Raw genomic sequence first — 21,416 nt, forward strand, 5'->3', positions numbered from 1 at the left:
TTGCGCGACAGATTACGCTTCGCCACCTCTCGGTCGAAATCACGTGAGACGCTTTACCATGCGGGGAACCTGGTCGAACGCTGTGGATCGTTAGGTTGCCCGCAAACTTCAAGTAATATTGAAAATTCAAGAAAGGCTATGCGTAATTTATTTATTGTCCTATATCTATCGCTTTCTTCAGGAAATGTATACGTATTATCATCAACATCAAGGCAAATGACCGGATTATCTTAAGTCCCGTTGGCGCAATAAAACAGGAGTATAATAATTGTTCACTGTTAGTTGCAGAATAAAGATGCGAATAAAAGCTTTAGTCATGTAATCTATATATGTAGCAAAACCATCATTTTCAAAATATAGTATAAGATTTCTACAAAAATAGCTGTTCACTTTGCCTTCATTATTATTTTATCTTTTTTTTTTCAAATCTTGCTTTGGCTGTTGCGTTTACTTGCTCGGTTAAAGGTTAGGCGCGATGAGTGTGAATCAGTTAAACTTATTTGTAATCTAGTACACTATTTGGATGGCCATATTAGTCCGGATTTTATGGAGTATATATTTATCTAATTAGTGCTTTCGTGGTGGTCAGCGTGAGCGCTGAGGGATTTGTGAGTTGGCGTAAGAAGTTAGCGTAAGAAGCAATGTTACCAAATGTGTATTAATTTTGGTCGCCACGTTTTTTGTTTATTATATTTTTAGTTTAGACGAGCAGTTTTGATGGGGATTTCACTTGATATTATCATCTACTGCTCCTATAATATATTAGGATCGTTCCTTATATATGCCAGTTCGCGCTGAAAAAAATAGTAATAATAATGCGGGATTTAGCCGCAATGGGCGTCTGGTGTCTCAGCCTTAGATTATAAATTTAGCTAGTGCAGTACATCTGTTATTTTTGGGTTTTTAACGTGCACCAGCCGATAGTGACACACGACCGCACACCGGTACGATCCTCATTGACATCGAAATGGGCAGGGGTGGGGCAGGGCCTCTTGATTCTGGAGTGAGAGTATTGGTTCCACGTGCTCCGAGTTCAATCGGCCACCGATCCACATTGCGATTAAAAATGTTTTTGGGGTGAAAGACTTATATGTTCTATTACGAAAAAGCATTCGACCTTGTCCCCGAAAGATGCCCATAAAAAGACATCCTCAAGCACGCACCGCTCAAAGTCAAAGTGGACGCGCATCAAAAATAGAACTCAAAGAAAAGCCAACGCAGATGCATCGTCACGGAAGCTGTGAAGCCGGAAGGGGCACACACCTGCACAGTGGCGAGCGTGATGTCACCGCCGGACTACAGTGCTTTCGCATTCCTACACGTAAGCAGTCTGAAGTGTCTTCGGTGCGTTTTCTATTTCGAAGGATGCTTTATTTTCAAAGAAAACTCAGCTTCTAAAAAAATTTAAAAAAAAACACGTAATATCTCCGATATAACGCTAAGCGCCAAAACTTGTCTTTCATTTCGAATTTTGTTTTTGTTTTTATTTGAGGCCGGGGGGTGGAATATAATTTAACTGAAGAAACACCGACATATTGCCCCCTCGACGGCACACTGAAAGATTGGGGGAGATTATTAAGAGAGCAACGAAAGAGACAGGAGAAAATGCAAACTATAGCCATCTCCCACAAGAAAGGCATACTGCAGGTGGTTAATGCACAAGAAAGAGAGAAGAAACGAAGAAAATAACAAAAGAAAGCTTTGTCTTTATTGGCAATAAACTACAAGATCATTTTTGTCCATTTTTTTGAATTCTAATCTTGTGAATAATATTCCGTAAGACTATTTCTTTTTTCACTTTACACAAGCTTACTGGAAGTAGAGGGACCGACGCGGCATTCTTTGTCACGGCGTGATTTCAAAGTTAAAAGCCAGGGTTTTCTTTATGCCTAGGCCAAAGCGATCAACGTTATTAAATTACCTCAATTACGGAAGTCGTACGCGAAAAGATACGCCCTCCTCCCCCTCCTCCGGCCCTCACTACCTTCTGTCCGCCTCTCGCAACGACCCTCGATGTGTTTGCGTTGGTCTTTCAACTACACTCATGTGTGCCAGTACTCGAGGCCCGTCTCTCGAGCGGCACTTGGAGGCAAATGGCGGCGCAGCACTAAAATGACTGGCCCTTGAAAGCGAATGGCGGTGTAGCACCCGCTCATGGCACGTGTCTTGCGCGTTTCGACAACAATGGCTGGCGGTGCTTGTGAAAAACGCCTTTATCAAGGGGCTTTATCAGGGACCCTGGGTTCAGTCGCCCATCGGCATCCCACCGTCGTGCGATCGTGTACCACATACACTGCGTAATGCACGTTAAAGACCCCGAGCTAACAGTTGTGCGGCACTTTTTATAATCTTCAACGGGTAACAATGTCACCCTACGAATGTGCTGCTCTCTAAAAAAACTAACGACTAATTTTGAATGCTCCATTACATTGCATTTTAATGTGTGTTCGCGTGATAGCGTCCTTTTTTGTTTACATCTTTGATTAAGGGGCTCTTCCTTGTGATGAAACAGCCTATAGTTGTCGGACTTCTGGAAAATATTATATAACTAAGAAAATGACACGTTAACGCCAAAGAAAAAAAAAACACACACACACACACACATAGGCGCACTTAATAAAAATAATTGAAATAGTAGAATTTATTATGATTGTGTTTTCAAAGGTTTCAGCGCACCAAAAGCTATAAAAGCGAGCTCGATGCTTTGGATGGTCCGCTTCTTAACTGGAAGTGTAGTTGAGGGCAGTATGCTCGCAGTTGTATGTTCCGCTTCGCTCAGACGATAAAACCAAATACTTTACTGGCAATGTATTTAGTGAAACAAAGCTTTTATACGTTCTCTATATATGTGCAATGCCCCCACTTTTCGCGTGATTACATGATTCTTTGTCACGTTAGTTTTCGTTAAAGGTCTTCACGGGCTGATGTTTAATAGCCCGGCCCGGCCCAGCCCGCTGTTACTTTGGCCCTGGCCCGTTCGCGGCCCGCTGTCGATTTCCGACAGTCGGCCCAGCCCGGCCCGGCCCGACTCATTGGCTTAGACAGGCCCGCCCGTACGAAAATGTCAGATATGGCCCTGATATATTTTATATACGTTCAGATATAATAATATAAGCAGTCAAATAGGGCTGTATTTCGCCAGATATGGGAGCTAATACGGCCGTATTTCGACATATAGGTGGGCAAATACTGCCAGATCTGGCCGTATAAGTGCGTAAATACGTCCATATATCACCATATACGCGTGCAAATATAGCGCCCCTGATAATGATATATGGGCCCGTTTCAGTCGTGCAAGCAACAAGTTATATGTACTCGCTAAGACACTAGTTGATTGATCTATATTGCATGAGTCTCATGTAATTGGTTAACTATTTTCAACATCCTGAAAGTGAAGTTATTCCAGGTATTTGAACCAATTAATCAATTGTGCAATTTGAAGATTGAAAGACAAATGAAATTTGGTTGTATGTTTGATGTGTGACAATATGACGAAGTGCGATCGGAACGCGAGTTAATCAAATAATGGATTTTAGTCGCAGCTCTTAGGCACCCGTTTCCGAGTTAAGCGGTGTTGGCGTCGCAATCGGTGTAACCGCCCCGCTAAATTTAGCGAGAAATTGAATTGGTACGTATGTCACGTGACGTCAATTTTGCTGCGAAATCTAGCAATGAAATTAATTTTTTTTTTCATGTTTCCTTGCTAAATTGAGCGGGTAAACACGAACCGTTAGCTTACTCAAGATGCAAGACGCTACTTCGCCGTCCCGAATCCTTTTCCCTTCGAACGAAAGCCGTTGCGCCCGGAGTATAATACGCAGCTCTTTCAAAACCGTTCGCGCAGCATCGCATCCGTTCGTTCGCGAGCGACAGCGATTCATCGTGTGTTGAAAGTCGGAAGATGTGCTGTCCGTGGTGTCTTTTATGTATAACTCGTTCGTAAAAAAATCTGAAACAGTGTACACGTGATTTTAAATTTATTGGTAGAAATACATATATATATATATATATATATAGGTAAAGTAAGGTAAATATGAAAACAATGGACCGGGAAAAGTTAATAAGTGAAAGATGCGTACTGTCGGAGTTACTAATTCGAAGTTTATTACGACGTTTCGAGCGGGGACCGCTCTTCATCAGGTAGCGAGTATACAGCCCGCGAATGTTTATATACAACTAAGAAGAAATTAGAGGGAGTAAAGTGCCGTAGAAAATGGAAACAGCGTTGACAAAACAGATAGATTACACAGAAAGGAGAGGGCACCAAAACTTGACAATCATCAAAAAAAAAAAAAAAAGAAAAAAAAAAAAACGCAAAAGAAAATTATTTACGCTCGCGCAAAAAAAAAAAAAAAAAAAAAAGTTGTTGGTGGAGAGATTATTTCCTCTCACACACAAAAAATAAAAAAAATAAAAATAAAAAAGGGGGTGGCTCGTCTTCAAACCAGAAATAGGATACCTGTGACCACCGACGCCCCCAAATCCCGTGACATTCCTTTGTGCTAGAGGTCGAAGTTAAACACTTTGGGGGATTTTTCTTTGGATAAGGAGTGGTAGGGATGTGACAGTCTGTGCCTGCCTGAGATTAACCGCTTGAGCCGCATTTATCCGTTTTGGAGGTTCTCTTCGGACTTAAACGTATTAGGATGTGGTTTAACAATCGATTGTTAAGTTTAAAGATCTCCTAGTGTCTTCAGTGTGTGCATCTAGAGAAGCTCAAGGGCGGAGAGGATCAGCTCTCCAACGAGCCAGCTGCAAACTAAACAGCCTTCCCGGACTTTCATTAATGCCCTGGTTGAAGGTATTAAACTTATAAATAAAATATGATTCTTTTTGCTCTCTTTCAATTTTTGTGCTGAAGCCTGATTCCAAAATTACAACAGAAATGTGCTTGATTGAGTGATTAGAAAGAGACAGGTGCTTTGAGAGCGGAAGGTCGGGGAGTGTTTGTGCGTGACATTTGTGGTTGTTAAAGCGTAGTCTGAAAGCCAAATTAGTCTGTCCGACGTACTGTTTATTACAGACATTGCAGTGCAGGAGATAAATCACGTTTGACGTGCCGCAATCGTAGCTACCCCTTATGTTCCACGTGAACTCTGAATTTGTGCTCGTGGCGTTCTTTGTTTCTAACATGTGCTTGCATACTTTACACCTGGGCTTTCGGCATGGTCGGCAACCTAGGTTTGCGGGAGTGGTAGTTTTTGATTTTACTAAGACGTCCCAGAGATTCCTGCCGCGTCGATAGACGACCCGAGGAGCGGCGGGAAAGATTTCTTTGAGGCGGTCGCTCTGTGACAGAAGATTGTAATTTTTGCTCAATATGTTGTTGATGTTTGGAAGATTGCCTGTATACGTTAAAATGAGGTTAGACTGTCTGCTTTCTTGAGGACGCTCTATTCGGTTGCCAATGATTTCTGAGCGGTCGAGGTTTCTTGCCTTGTTTATAGCGTCATCGATTACATTTGCTGGATACCTCTGCTGGGTTAGTACGCGTTTCAGTTCCTGAGCGTTTTGTTCAAAGTCGTTGTTGTTTGAGCATATGCGCTTAAATCTGTGCGCTTGAGAGTACGGCAGACTAGTCTTACAGTGTCGAGGATGGCAGCTGTTAAAATGGAGGTATTGTTGTCTATCGGTAGCTTTTCTGTAAAGTTTCCTACTTAATTTGTTGTTGGAAATTTCCACAGTTACATCCAGGAAGTTTATGCACTTTTGTGATACGGAGTGAGTAAATTTTATCGATGAGTGAGCTAAATTGAAGGCGGCGATAAATTTCATGAGTTCGTCTTCAGCACCGGCCCAGATCATGAATATGTCGTCGATGTATCTTGTGTAAAACAGCGGTTGAGTGGGGCGTTCAGCGAGAAAGGTGGTTTCCAGTTGTGACATAAATATGTTAGCGTAATTTGGCGCCATCTTAGTTCCCATAGCGGTTCCATTGGTCTGCAGGAAGTGCCTATTCTCAAATTCAAAGTGATTGTTCTCCAAAACCAGTTTCATCAGAATTGAAAGGACGTCCCCCTCGATGTCAAGTGTGTGCTGAGCGTGTTCATACGCTTCGATCACTGCCGCAATTCCGTCTCTGTGGGGTATATTTGTATATAGGGAAGCCACATCAAGGGTTACGAGAAAAGCGTTATCCGGAATGTCTAGTGGGGAAATTTTCTGCAGGAAGTGGCTGGTGTCCTTAACAAACGAAGGGAAGGTTGGAGGAATGTCCCTGATCAGTGTATCGACAAGACTCGAGATACGTTCGGTGACTGTGCCTATTCCTGACACTATGGGTCGCCCGGGGTTGTTGATCTTGTGTATTTTAGGAAGGAGATAAAAGCGACCGGGTTTGGAGTGGGATGGTTTTATGGCGTTAAAAACCTCCTTGGTTATTTTGCCACTTTTCTTTAGAGCTACTAATTCCTTTATGATGGCCGTTTCAAGCCTTTGTGTGGGGTCTGTCGGTAGTTCGCGGTAAAATGATGCGTCATTCAATTGCCGAAAGCCCTCATCAAGATAATCTTGTCGGTTCATAACAACTATGGAGCCGCCCTTATCTGCAGGTTTAATAATTAAATCTGCCCTGGCACTGAGTCTTTTCAGGCACTCATTCTCTGGCCGAGAAAGGTTATATTTTGTCGGTCTTTGCCTCTTCACAGCGGAAATGATTTCGCGTTGCGTGATATCAATGTACATGTCGAGGTACTTATCTCTTCGCGGATTAGGCGTCCATTGCTTTTCTGGGTTGGTCAGAATCGTTTGGTTAGGATTCGGTTGGCGGTCGTGAAAGTACTCGCGGAGCCTCATGTTTCGGGCAAACTTGTCCAGATCTTGGTACAATTGAAACTCGTTGTAGTGGCCAGTTGTGGGGCAGAAGGTTAATCCTTTAGAAAGGATGTTGGTCTCTTCCCGCGTTAACACTGCGTCCGATAAATTTACTATGTTGCCTTTGTCCACTGTTTTTTCGCAATGTCTCCCGGAACGCGCTGCAACTTGCGGCCGGCAGCCAATCGTGTCTAGAGCGGCGAAGTTTTTTGAAGCCAGCGACGGTTCTGCGTCTGCGACCCGTGTAGGCCCTGGCGGTGGAGAGTGGGCATGGATAGTTGCTTCGGCTGCCATCGAATCAGTACTCATCATGAACGTCGGTTGGGGACATGCGTCAGATATTTTGTCACGCTCGAGTTTTCTCTTTTTCGTTATCCACAGCTCGTTGCGTCTTTTCTGCTCATATAGCTCTATCTCGGCGTTTCCCTCGCAGCTTAGTGACCCGTCGTTTCTGATCTTGATTTCTGTATATATATATATATATATATATATATATATATATATATATATATATATATATATATATATATATATATATATACACATATTTATTTATCTGTTTATTTGTCGACATCATGCACAAAAAAAAATAGTCGCATTAATTTTTCATTTAAAATTATAATGTGGTTTATACAGCGTAAAACATAGTATTTTGAAACTTGCATCGTTTTGAGTTCAAAAGCTAGACTTCATAGAGCTGTATGTTCACTCGGTATTGACAGCAGGGTAGACGCTACGCGTGTTTTAGGCCCATCGTGTCTCCGGTTAGGATCACGTGACTACAGTCTAGGATCTGGTGACAAAGCCGGACATCGCACCTGCCTGGCGCCCAAGGCCACACATAGCATTCACAGCACTGTCAACCTTCGTTACAAGTGACACATCTCCTGGTTGTGGCCCCAAAAGATAAGCCTTTTGTTCGTGAAACCCCGTTTTGGCCGCTCCTTCGATCCTTTTCTCTCTCCCTAAGCTGAAAGCGTTGTAAATGGTGAGTGGTCACGTGGTTTGACGGATGACGCGTTAGCCGTTGCCGATCTCGGAATGCGTTTAGCCGGACCTAGTTTGGCGTGTGAATTCTCCCTCTGTGGCAGATGCGTATGTCTGCTTCTGCAAGTGATTTCTTCAAAGGAGCCCAAGAATTTTTTCTGATGCGTTTAGTGTTCGGTTCTACAAGCGACAGCTTGTGCTACATCGTGTTGAATCTTCACGGGCACCTTCTCGCTTCTGTGTTCGAGTGGTGGTTTTGCCGTGGCCGTGTCGACTTCTCCCTCGTACAACACCTTTCAAGTCGCGTCTCGTCAACGTAAGTGCGCCGCAACCTACTTCGTGACAATTGATCGTTTTTCCTAAATGTATTCTTCCAGATTACCTCTAGATTTAGGCCGTGTCTATCTTCTGGCAGCCTAGAGAATCATTGTGCAGAATGTTTCGGCATTGGTGCGATTGCGCTACGAGCAGAAAGTCTCGACATGCCGCCGACAAAGTTTTGACGTGTCGCCAAAAAACAACAGAAGCACAGACTCTTAATTACGCGTTCCAAAATTTGACGAGCGGCTTTACGAGTCGCTTGTAGAAAGATTTTTACGATTTTGCGAAATACTGGTAAACAATGCTAGGTCATCCGCGGGCGTATCCCTCTCCGCCCGCTTGTACTTTCTCTAACTTGACGGACACTGTTTCGCGGTTCATGCTGACGAAACGATCGCCGGGATACCGGGTAATTGCTACAGCCGAGCGCGGCACAGTCTACCATTGCTCCCGCTGTGGAGGGTCGAAGTGTCAACTACCAGCACAATAAATATCGTTTTTTTTTGTTTTTTTTTATTCTTGCAGATTTGTTTTAAAAGAAGCCGTGAACGCTACACTTATGCGGTTTGTGCGAGAGTGATACGCCCAGAGGGACGTTATGTAGTTTGCCAATTTTTACGATAAGTCGGCTAATTGAATAAAATTCATTAATTAACTTTTAATTAGTGAAAATAGACATATGGTTTCAATTAGAAACTTGCTGACCGTCGTACAAAACCCCTAAACCAGTAATTTTTAGAAAGACTGAGCGCGTGTGAAGCGCAGTAGTGCGCTGAAGTTACCACTTGTGGACCAGGTACAAGGCTGGGGCTAGACAAGAGACAGAAAAATTGCGCGGGCGCCTTACCGAAACCGCTAGCCTTGTACCCGCTCCACGAGTGGTGGCTTAAGTGCGCTTCTCACGCGCTGAAAGACTTTCTGAAGATGACTGATTTAGGGATTTTGGACGACGCCCCGCTAGCTGCTCATTGGAACCGTATGTCTATTTTCACTAATTGAAAAGTTCATTAGTGAATTTTAATTAATTAGCCGAGTAATCGCAAAGCTTAGTGCCCACGTAATGTCCCCCTGTTCGTATAACTCACTCGCAGAAACCGCATAAGTGTGGCTTTCATGACTTTTTTTAAAAACAAACCTGCAAGAATAAGAAAAAAAAAAAAGCACCCTGATATGGGAGGCAGATATACCCCTATTTGGCAGACCCAGATATGGATGTATAAAAAATTGGGCAGATCTGGTTATATAAGGCTTATATAAACTGATATGCTTGATATGACCAGATCTGTCCAATTTTTTATATATCCATATTTGTTTTTTTTTTTTATATAAGTCCAGATCTGCCATATTCGTAAGGGCGCTCAGGCCCGTTCCATTTTCGCCAGTATCAAGCTGAATTTACGCAGAATGGCAGGCTCACCTGCCACTAGTGCGGATATTTATTACAGTGTACTTGAAAGTTAGCATCATTTTTTTGTCACACATATATTTGCATTACAACTCAAGAGGCAATAAATGTTCACCGTGAAATATTAGCACACGAAAACACACATGAAAAACACTCTTTGACATGCCTTTTGAATTCAAATAAATTATATCATAAAAAACTAAACCCTCCTTTTTGTGAGACAAAGTGTAATATTAAATGAATATGAATGCGAGAAGTCCACTTAAATGTATATCAAGTCATGCAGTTACTAAGACAAATCAGCACACGTGAAGCCATCTAAAATACATTGCGAAACTTCGTTGACGACGAAAATAAGACACTTTTAACACGCCAAACTAAATAACAACACAGGAATGCGCTCAACCAGTCGGCAGTGGAAGAGTCGGCAGTGGGGCAAAGGGAGATCGGTACTCGGACACTTTAAACAAAACAGGGCTTTAAAATAAAAATGTACTCCTATGAAAAAGACACCAAATATTTTCCAAGACTCGGGTCCAGATTAACAAAAAGTAGAGCGAGTGGTCTTAGAGGTTCTTGTGCGAAAATAGAAGATTATTGACCGTATGTGGCTTTAGACGGAATCTCCTTTCCTGGATGAGACAGCCAGCAGCACTGAAGTTCCTCTTGCTGGATCTACTCGTGGCTGGCACACAAAGTAGCTGCTTGGAGAGTCGAGATAGCCCTGGAAACTCACACTGATGGCACTTCCGAAAGGGCAGAAGTTCTCTCTCACTGAAGTTTGGAAACTCTACTTTCAAATATCGCTGAAGCTCGTCAGATACTTCAGTAGTTGAAGTTAATTGACGCACATCGTTCCATTCAAGAAAGTCGTCCGATGCTCTTTTTGCTCACTTCGTTTCTTGGAATCCTGGGAGCTCTTAATCTTGGCTCACGCAAGCCGAATTTAATTTCAATCGCTGCCCGACTTTCTCAAGGACTTCATAGCGATCACTGCCAGAAAGCATGCGAAGCTGACGAAACTGGGACCAAAGAAATTTAGCAGTCATGTGAATGTCGTGAGCTTTCAACTTTGCTGCAAGGAAATTTGCAGCTTGATTCTTGATCCGTGTGAACTCATCGTCACGGTGGCATTATGCGCTCAGGTGCCTTTTGAGCTTGTGCCAGTGCAATAGGAACAACAGTAATGTTGGAAGCGTGTCCCTTTCCATCGCATCGCTGGCATCCTTGAATGGCTGAACAACAAAATCAGCAGCTTCATATCAATTTTGCTGATTCCTTCCGTCAGGAGGCTACCTCGTTCGTCCAGCACTGCTTGGATGTTCTCGTACTGGTCATGGACCGTTTTCAGTATGCCTAGTTTTGAATTCAACCCCGTTTGCACGTCTTGATTGACGGTCTTTTGCAGGCGATTCAGAAGGCCCGCTTGTTTCAAGAAGGTCACGACAGCCTTTGTTCTTTCAATCGAATCCTTCAGGTTTGGCACTTCATTTGCCATGAACTCCGAGTTAAACACGTGGCAAAGCACAGTGTTCAACAAGTGGGCTCCACGGCTTAGTCGCGTGAACAATTGTAGCGCGTTAACAATGTTGGCGCCTTGGTCTGTCACGAAAGTGATGTTTTTCAAGAGCTCCACATTAAGGCCCCAATTTAGGAATCTGCGCTGCAGTTCTCTCCTGATGTTTTCGCCGCTCTTTCTTTCGTTAGGAAAGTCACAAGTGAACAGTACCTTGCTCTCAATGTTCCAAGTATCATCGATGAAGTGAATTGTCAGCGAGGTATAAGCAACTTTCCTGAAGTCCTCGGTCCACATGTCAGTGGTTGCTGCACATCTACTCTTTTTCATTGCAAGTTCCACTTCCGACCTTCTTGCGCCTCGGAGACTGTCCGCGACGTCGGCCACATGATATGAAATTGTTGTAGCGTCAGGGAGGGTAGCCGCAACGTCAAGAATTCCGAAATTGGCGCCAATTTTGATTAGTGCCCGACACACATTTTAAAGCCAGTTCCACTTCCTGTGTAAAAAGGACGTAGGTCCCTGGCGCGCATTTAAGCACATGCCGTGATTACTTCGCCTCGACTTTTCGAGTATAGGTTGAGTGCCTTTACCTGGAGGAAGGAGGTGATAGGTGCTGTAAGCTGGACGGGTTTCCACCGGTGCCGGCCAAGGTGCGTTATGTGCCGGTCTTGCCGCCGCTGTACGTCAGAAATCCTTTGCACACATCATACTAGACGATTCCATGCGGTTCCGACGATACTGCACCCACCACCATAGAGAATGTCTTTCAGATATTGCTCTTCTCGCTCGTTTTGCTCAAAAGTTTTAGCACACCGGAACGGATAATAGCTGCTTTTTCAAATCCGAGTGTCTTTTTGCAACTTGCATCTTCCACCTGCACGCTGCTGCACTGCCGGATCGAGAATCTCGTCACCCACGCCGGGAACTTGAGGATACTAACAAACAAAATACCAAAATATTTGGGCGGGGTTTATTGTCTACAGATGCTGTGAGCCCTTCCCCTATGGAGCTTCCGCAGACCAGCTACATCGCTGGCCACTGGGGTAATGAGTTGATGGAATGGCTCCCAAATTGATTTTTTTTTCCTCCCAGCTTTATTGTTTACCATACAAGTGTTTCCGTCCCGAAGAAAGCACTACGCGCTGTACTAGCTTATGCACAGGCGGTTTGGTAATGTCTACCAGCTTGAGTCGAAGACCCTGGCAAGGAATAGCAAAACGATCACGAAACTTCTTGTTTCGTGTTTGTCATTCGTTCGCCAAACGTTACCAGCTCAGGATGTTTCAAACTTATTTTTTTAGAGCGCAGCTCTTAGGGACCCGTTTCCGGCTTGAGCGGTGTCGGCGTCGCCGTCGCCGTCGGCGAAACCGCGAGGTCACGTGACCCTCAAGGTCACTTGACCCTCAAGGTCACGTGACCCCCCCAGGTCACGTGGCCCCCCGAGGTCACGTGACCCGCCTGAGGTCGTGCGATCCACGTGATCCCCCTCCACCCGAGGTCACGTGACCCCTTGACGTGACACGACCCCCTCCCCCTGAGGTCACGTGACCTCAAGTAGTCACCTATCCCTCAGTGCACTTCCATCCTGCTCCTCAAGAGCTGCGCTCTAATCCGGCGTTACAGGGAGATGTTAACGGCTTTCATTTTTTTACTGCTGCCTTTGTTGAGCGATCCTGGAGACATATACCACCCTCACGCAGCACCGCTTCCTAATTTAAAAAAAAGCGGCCTCCGTTTCTTATTTTTTTGGATGAGACGAAACCAGTGTTGAAAGCAACAGTAAGCGAAATCACGTGCAAAAGTCCCGAAAGAAAGGATGCGTCTCCCCAAGTTGAAAGTGAAAAAAAAGAGGAAGAAACGACGAACTACACTCCGTTTACTTAGACAACGATGGAAGCTATACGTCTTTGTTGGACCAGTCATACGCCTCTCTTTTGGGCATGTCATTACGCTCCAGCCTATACCCAGGCGCGGACAGCGGAGTCAGGTCATAAGAGGGAGGCGGCGGATTGGTCCGGCGGGAACGTAGCTCCCACTACAGTCTCAGCTATGGAGTGAACGGAGTATACTGAATTGCTCGCTCCAGCCCTCCACAACCGACAAAAAAGTTGTCATCAAAAGAATAGCGCCGTCTCCTCCGGTGGTTTGCCAGAAAGTGGTTAGGTGAAGAAGCGCCTTTGAGACAACGGCCTTGGCGGAAGCAGTACCTCTTTACCCATATTGTGAGTTGTAGGCACAGATGGCGCGAGCCTGCGAGGGTGGGCACTGAGCATTGTGTATCCCATTTGTGTCGGCGCTGGATGGGGAGGAGCGCTTCCTCGACGGCGGTGCCGCCGGCGACGAAAACGACACACGTACCCCAATTGTTTTTTTTTTTCGTTTTGCCTTATCGTATGTCTTTACTTTATTCTGCAAAACAACCCCCCCCCCCTCCCTTCTAGCCCCCCCGGCGACCCCTCCACTTAAAAAAAAAAATAATTAACTCAGTTTTTCTTTTTTTTGGCCCGCCTCGGCCCGCCTTGTAGACTTGGATGCAAGGCCCGTACCCGGCCCGGGCTTTCATGATGATCGCCGCGAAGCCCAAGCCCGGCACGCGGGCCTTGCCGGCCCGTGGCCCGCGGGCTGGCCCGTACGCGTGCAGACGTCTAGTTTTCGTTTTTCACTGCGATTCATTTTGTGACCTTTTGTGTGTTACATTCATTAGAGACCAAGGTAACCCAGCAGCATTTTATTTCGCGTATTGTAAAAAAAAAAAAACCTAAGCAACTTGCCACGTGTGCCACATTCAATACAAAATATTCTAAGCTTCCCAAGTGACCGCTTATCTGAGTAAACATTGTTTTTTGTCAAGAACAATTGCGATTGTATGAAATCACGTGGGGAAAACTCGTGCTAAGCACGCGATCGGTGGCATGCAGTGAGTACTCATAATCAGCGCCGAGATGATTGGTAGCTGTCAGCAGGTGGACTTTTTCTATCAACCCGGATTTAGAATGTTTCTGTCTTTTTGTTGTAAGCAATCAGGAGTCAACTTACCCCAAATTTTAGGGTAATAAAGTGCTAGGAGTATTCAAACATAACGGCATGAGCAGTATATGTGTACAAGCTTTAGCTTTTGACGCACCCTTAACTTTCGATACGCTCGACGCTAGTGTAAAATGCAGGGCTGTTTCATACTTAATCAGCGTACCAGGTGCGTGCTTACACTATATTTTATACAACGTCAAACTCTACCCGTTGGCATCTCTTTCATTTATGTACACCACTACTAGCGCGCATAAATCACCAAATTAAGGCTGGTACAGGATGTCAGCAAAAAAATTTAGTTTTTTTTTATCCGCAAAAATAAACTACGCATCGCCTAACGCTCATTCTCCACCCAAAGGTAGCGTTAGGTCACAACCAGATGCCAAAGTTTCATCCCGAACGGACACCTTATTCAAAACTTACGTGATTATTTGAAAATTTCATTGGGAAAATGGCGCCCATTCTTCCCTGTTTTCGGTTTCTGGTGCCATAGAGCCCCATGTATTCGAAATCTCCGTCGGGCACCATTTTCCCATTGAACTTTTTAGAAAATCACTTATAATTTTTGAATAAGTAATCGAATCAGACTGAAACTTTGACATCTGTTTGTGACCTCTAGCACTACCTTTTGGCGGAGAATGAGTGTCTGGCGATGTGTAGTTTATGCTTGCGGTAAAAAAACTGTATTTATATTTGTGTGCGATACCTTTTACATTGCTTAAGCTATGTGCAAAAGTTATCCACAGATCCAGAATCTTTGCCTGCCCAGTCATTGCATTTATCACTAGATTCGTTTTAAAATAAACTCTTATCATTTATTGCTGTGAGTTAATTTTTAACATCGGCTTTTTTTTATAATGACTCCCACAACAGTTCTACTTTGGGTTTGCCAAACTCAACATCTAAACCTGAGTGCCTTTCTTTGTGTTCTTTCTAGTCTCGCGGTTTTGGTCAATATAAACACTCAGCTACCTAAATAAGACACCTGACCGCCTAAAAAATAGTTTATTTTCTTTGATTTTATAAGTAGTTAATTCCTCAAGCTAGAATTTTGGAAACCCAAGTCTATCACGTCATCACGTCTTCCTGGAAATCCATGAAGAGCCAAAGACATGCACGACAAAAGGGCCGGCCCGACATATTGCCGCCCGCAGAGCTGAAAAAGCAACGCTCGGTCACGGACTTCTAGAAGATTCGCATTCATTTTTGCACCAGATGTAACTCTCGCTCTGCTTTCTTGTTCTCGAAAGTGCCAATTCATCCTCACCCCGAGCGCGCGACGTTCGAACCTTCTTCGCCGCACTTTCGAGATAGTGACGCATTCTAGATAAGCAGCTGCCCGCGACCTTGTCGAGTCAGTCTCGCTCTTGCTCTCTGTTACGCTGCTGAATCGCCGCCTGCTTTTCTGCTGCCTGGACGCTCTTTGTTTACTTTTTTGGTTTGGCACAAGTTCGCCGATTAAACCTTTATTTTTCAGTTCACTGTCCGTTCTCTCGTCATCTTCATTCGGGACAATATAAATTTCATCACATTAAAATATGTGTAATTGACCTCTAAAATCTCCGACAACGGCGCACAGGCAATTTTATATTTTTCAACGCGTCGGTGGTGTTGCTGTGCAGGTGTCTCGCCACTTGGCTCAGGACGAATTTCGCGTTCTGTTCTGCTCACATTTGCCGGAAACGTGAGCTCAAAGCGTAGGCAACTGGCCCCCTTGCACAAAAACTGACTCAGCCGTGCGCGTTCCAAAACAAGCTCGCGCAAAGAAAAACAAGAAAACGACCAGAGACGTCAAATTAAGGATATAAAGAAACACCCCACGTATCGAAGCGCCACCAGACACGATTGCTCGCATTGGTGTAAGGCCTGGAAGGCGATCCCACTGCCATCTGTTGGTTCAAAATCACACTAACCAAGGGTAGGGTTACACCTTAGGAGGATATCGCAGTAGAATTTAATCTCCGATAGGATCTTTTCCTGAATCGAGGTGGCACTGTGGAGGAAGCCTTCCCACCCATTGGCTTACGCGATATAGTGCTACTTCCAAACAAAAATAAAGAAAAAGCTCGTCCTTTTGTTCTGGTACCGGCGGACGGCTTGACCCTAAAAGCCTCCCCCCAAAAGCCTCCCGCCCCGCGAGCGGCGAGAATGGATGTGGGTTTGCAAAGCCATCGCAAAGTGAGCCCTTTGTTCCTTTAATACCAAAATAGAAAAATAAAACAATTCGAAAGTTTCCTTTTTTTCGGTTTTTTATCGCTCCGAGATTTCTCATACGATAAGATTTTCTGAATTAAATGTAGATTGTTGATATCGTCATTGCAAAAACAAAATATGCCATTGATTTCTTTCATTGGGTTGTGTCATAATGTTGCGAAATAATCTACCACAAGTCAGAATGGCGCTGCGTCCTAAATAGGGGTCCCTCAGCGCCTACATTTCATTCCCGCGAAGCAGTGCTTTAAAAGATAAAGCTACTCACTCTAAAAAGTGTCTTATCTCCTTGTGCGAAAAAGAAACAAAACTAACCAGTTCACGATACAAACAGCAGCCATTAGAGTCCCAGCTTTTTTTTTTTCCGGAGCACCGGATTTTCTTTTATTTCAACGGCCCCTCTGATCTCTAAATGCATGTGTGATTTATAAATTTCACGGAAGCAGAACTATATGTTGTACTGCCGAAACGCCAAAAAATGAATTATCAGAAGTTTGATAGTGTTGCGTTTTATACACGTACTGATAAAAGTGTAGTTCTATTGTCACAAAGCCATGTTAAAAAAAAATTATAACTATTTTACGAATGCACCAGATTCCCATCGCTGTAAACTTAGAGCCTAAGTTTTCGGGCCTTTTTTTTGACCGTCAACAGTCCTTCACATCTCACATAAAGTACCTGATGATAAAATGCCAGAAATCACTGAACTTCCTTAAAGTTCTGTCCCACAAGTCATGGGGCTCTGATCGTAAATGTCTTCTGCAAATTTATCGCTCTGTGATTCGCTCACGTCTGAACTATGGTAGCTTCGTATATGGATCTGCTAGGAAATCGGCTCCTAAGGCACTGGACCCCACTCACCATCAGGCATTTCGTTTAGCAACCGGAGCCTTCAGAACATCGCCTGTGCTCAGTCTCTGTGCTGAGGGAAATGAGATGTCTCTTGACAGACTGCGATTCTCCCTGGGATTTATGTATTCTTTAAGGGTACGATCAGTCGCTCAGCATCTAGCCCGGGAGGCTGTTGAGGGTACTAATTATCAGAGGATATTCGAAAACAAGCCTAACACTATCCCTCCATTCACGATGAGAAACCGGAATTTGGCAAAGTTTGTTGCGATAAACAGTAAGCTGCCAGTTGCTACAGTTGCAAGGACGGTCGCGCCATGGGATTTTAACTGCGTACGTTGGAAGTTTTCACTAACAAAATTCAATAAGATGGATACCCCAACTGAGGTCATGTGACAATAATTTTTCGAACTACCCAGCGAACATGATTCTCATTTCAACTACTACACAGACGGCACAAAAACTGCATAATTTGTTGGCTGTGCCTTAATTGGCCCTTCATTCAGTTAGAAGTGTTCGCAGGCTAAATTTTTCCGCTACTGTATTCACTGCTGAACTGCATGGCCTTCTGATTCAGTAGATCACATCATCCAAACAAGAAACTCCTGGTCAGTTATATATACACATTTGCTGAGTGATTTACGGGCTATGACATCACTTAAAACCCCAAAAATGCTCTCGTTGTTTTATTACAAAACAAACTAGTAGCATCGAGCAAGAAAGGATGTAATGATCCTATTCTGATGGGTACCAAGCCATGTCGGAATCCCAAGGAATGAAGAGGTAGACCGTGCTGCGGGCATTTCTTGCACCGGTGCTGTAGACATTGGTAGTATCCCATACAGAAATTGCTGTGCCCCCCCACCGTGCTGAAGCTCAGTGGCAAGCAGAATGGAGCCTACAGGTCTCAAACAAACTGCACATGATTAAGCCCTTCCTTAGTGAGTGGAAGAGTGCTAGGCAAAGAGACAGGTTTTATGAAGCAGTCCTTTGTCGACTACGCATTGGACACACGCGGCTCACCCCTGAGTGCATCAAACACTGCTACAATTCACTTCACCACAAAAAGGAAGCAGAGAATCCACAAGTAATTTTAACTGTTAATGGAACTCCATGGGAACGAAAGGAGAAAATAACCCTGATGGGTGGCACCCTCCACGGCAAATTGAGCTTCATTGCACACGTTCACTCCGTCGCCTCACGCGCACGGCAGATGCTGGGATTTGTGCAAACTATCAGTAAGGGTCTGGGGCGTGCTGTGCTGGCGCAGCTGTTTACTGCGCTGGTCCTGCCCCTATCAGAGCATTGCTCGCCTATCTGGCCACCGCAGGGAGCCTCAGCTCAGGCGACACTAGAGACCATCCAGCGGCGGGCACCTTATGGCGTATACTGCTGAACCTCTCCAAGTCCTCGCTTTTTGCCACGTGACATCCCGACAACCCAACTCTTGAGAGCAGCCAAGTGGAGTACACTCTCCCACCGGCGAGATGTAGCCACCCTACGGTTGCCGGCTCAGGTGATTGGTCCTGAGATCTCACAGGACGACTACCTTCGCTCTGTGCCCCGGCGCAACGAACGAACCGGGCGCATAGACTCTCTCTTCGCGCGCACCCAACGGCACGACAACTTATGTCTCCTCCGGGGTGCGAGGCTTTGGAGGTTTCTGCCTGACGTCATCACCAACTTGCCCATCACAGACAGAGACGAGGTGACACAGCTCTGCACGGCAGCAGCCAAACACCTCTAAACACCCACGAATGCCCTGCGTACCTCATCATACGTCACCCACATCACTTTTCACCCTCTTCACCATCCCATCATCATCATCCCACACTTCTCAAGCCAAGAAGCCTCGCATCGCCATCATCGTCTAGCTGGCCACATAGGCACATATGTGTACGGGCGGAAACGCCTTCTATGCGGCCTGTACTTAAATGTACGAATAAATAAATATCGAGGTGGGGAGATTCCTCCTGAATGTGAACATTGCCAGGAACCGTTGAGTGTCTTAAGTATTCTTCTTAAATGTCCTGTTTATGATGAAAAATGCCTCCACTGATTCGCCCAGAGGTACAAAGAGCATGTCCTTTTACACCTATGTGTGTTACTTGGAAACGAGCCACTACTCGCACCAACCCTGGTTTTTAAGTTTCGAGAAAGTATTGATCTTTTACGCAAATTGTAGCTTTAATCACAATGTAAGGTCCTGCGCATATGTTATACATATTTCATGTTCAGAAATTAATAAATTACCAGCTACTAAAGCTCTTGCTTCTGCTAAATCCTCTTATGCAATAGTTTTATTTCTTGGAGCATCATAGCCTAAGTTGCTTTTGCGCCATAAAATCTCAATCTACTACTACTATAGTCTCTGGAAGGCGAGAATAATCGACAGAAATGCCGATCCGCCTCGGACTACAAAATCAAATTTTATAGAAACTGTATCTGACGTGAGAAATATACTGGTATGCTCTGTGGGGTTCTTGTTATGGAGGTCACTCTACTAATAATCGCCGCTCGATCGGTATGCGTTTCGCTCGTCACCCTGGGAGTGACGTAACACAACGAGAAGACAGCGAATGGGTTTACTGTACCTCCCGGTTGCCCGTCGTCGAAAACCGGCAGTCCAGGCACGCCGACCCTTGTTGTCGCCCGTTGATCAGAGCTCAGAGTCGGAGTTCGTGTCCAGGCCTGCGGATCGTCCTTCCCACGCAAGCGCTGCGTAGGCTGGCTGTCCCGGGCTATCAGTGCCTGAGTCTCGCTGCGTAACCACCCCGGGATCGTCGTAGCCCAGGTCACATGGCCAGGGGCCGCCGTTTCCACCGGTCCAGACTTCGAACCTCGCTGGTGGACCGTTCCGGGGTTCGCCATGGGCCAGGCCAAGCAGCCCGGCTCCGACGTTCTTGCCCAGCTCCAGCCTCGCTCAGTACGCACTGTCTCGCGCCAGCTCGTAACTTCTCCGCCGACCGCCTGTCACGTGCCCTTTGCCTCGCCTTTCACCCTCGGATCCCACACTCCCCCCCAGCCCCCTCAAGGCCGGGACTTCGGGGGACTTCATGGGCCTCAGGGAGCCGCTGGGCGTCATGGGCGGCCACTGTTGCTGTTGCCGGAGTGGCCATATTGCAGCGTCCAAAAGCGGCGTAGGTGGTGGTGGGACCTTCGGCATCGGTCCTTCTTGGTGCCAGCATCAGCTGGCTCTTCTAGCGAAGTCGGCAGACAATGCCGACCTGTCCGTCGCTATTTGTTCCACTCATCGCGATGCAGCAGGGGGCTTGCTTCAAGCTGGTTCGCCCGACGCGGACAGACTTGCTCCGTTCCGCTTAAAGGTCGCAACGGGCTTAGAGCTGCCTGCCTGAACCGGTCGTCAGGCCGAACAGCTGTCAGCCACCCTGTAGACTTGGGAAAACGAATGGGCCCGTCTTTCCTCCCGGTGGACTTCCTGGGTTATGCCGTCTATGGCCGTCTTTCCAAGAAGCTATTCTGCGCAGAACAAAGTGTTAAAACAACACACAGCGAACAAGTACTCTGCCGCAGACTGTGGCAGTGGCCATAGCGTCCACGGACAAATTGGTTGCCGACGGGTTCGTGTACCATGTGGCCTACTCAGCAAGTCCGCATTCCAAAACTCCCTCCTGGGTTGCCAAGAACAGGGTATTTCTTGTGTCCTACCGCAACGTCATGTTATACGTCTTCCCCATCGCGACGACGGTAGTATCCTTTCAAGTCAGCGATGTGAACCCGTCAAGCCTCCTCGTTTGTATCTCGCCGAATAAGCCTAAAAGTAAGACATGACGCTCACGTCTTTATACCTCAGGTACCCTTCTCACCTCGGAGCAAGCGATGCGGCAAAACCAACAGCTGCGTTGCTGAACGCGTGAGTTTCCTTCAGAACAGGTAACGATGGTGTAAACCTAGTCCATCTTTTGCGCAAGCGAAGGGATCCAAAGCCTGTGCCGGGACGGCCATATACCATACCCGCGTTTTGCAACGGCTACATAAAATGGGAAGGAGCTGAGCTAGTTGGTTGTACACACTTGGATTGTGGAAACCAGCTGAACTTACAGAAAAGGGTGAGGAGAGAAAGGAGAAAAGACATCCGTTCGTTGGACTACCAACTATTTATTAACCCTCTGCTGTTTCTTCTACTGGTATTGTGGTTGTCCTTTTTACGTCTTCTTCTTTTTCGTTTTCTTTTTTCTTAATCTTCTTGTACGTTCACGGGCATTTGCGTCTTGCAGGAACTTCTTTTCACTTTCCTGTAGGGTGATAGATGGTGAACTGACG

General features: G+C 45.5%; 1 protein-coding gene across 1 annotated transcript in view; it reads left to right on the top strand.

Moving 5' to 3' along the window:
• LOC120849326 overlaps positions 1–21,416 on the top strand; it is a 37,941-nt gene that overhangs the window by 340 nt on the left and 16,185 nt on the right. The window lies entirely within an intron of this gene.

The sequence above is a fragment of the Ixodes scapularis genome, unplaced genomic scaffold, assembly GCF_016920785.2.
Source record: "Ixodes scapularis isolate PalLabHiFi unplaced genomic scaffold, ASM1692078v2 ptg000065l_1__unscaffolded, whole genome shotgun sequence".
Classification (NCBI taxonomy): Eukaryota; Metazoa; Arthropoda; class Arachnida; order Ixodida; family Ixodidae; genus Ixodes; species Ixodes scapularis.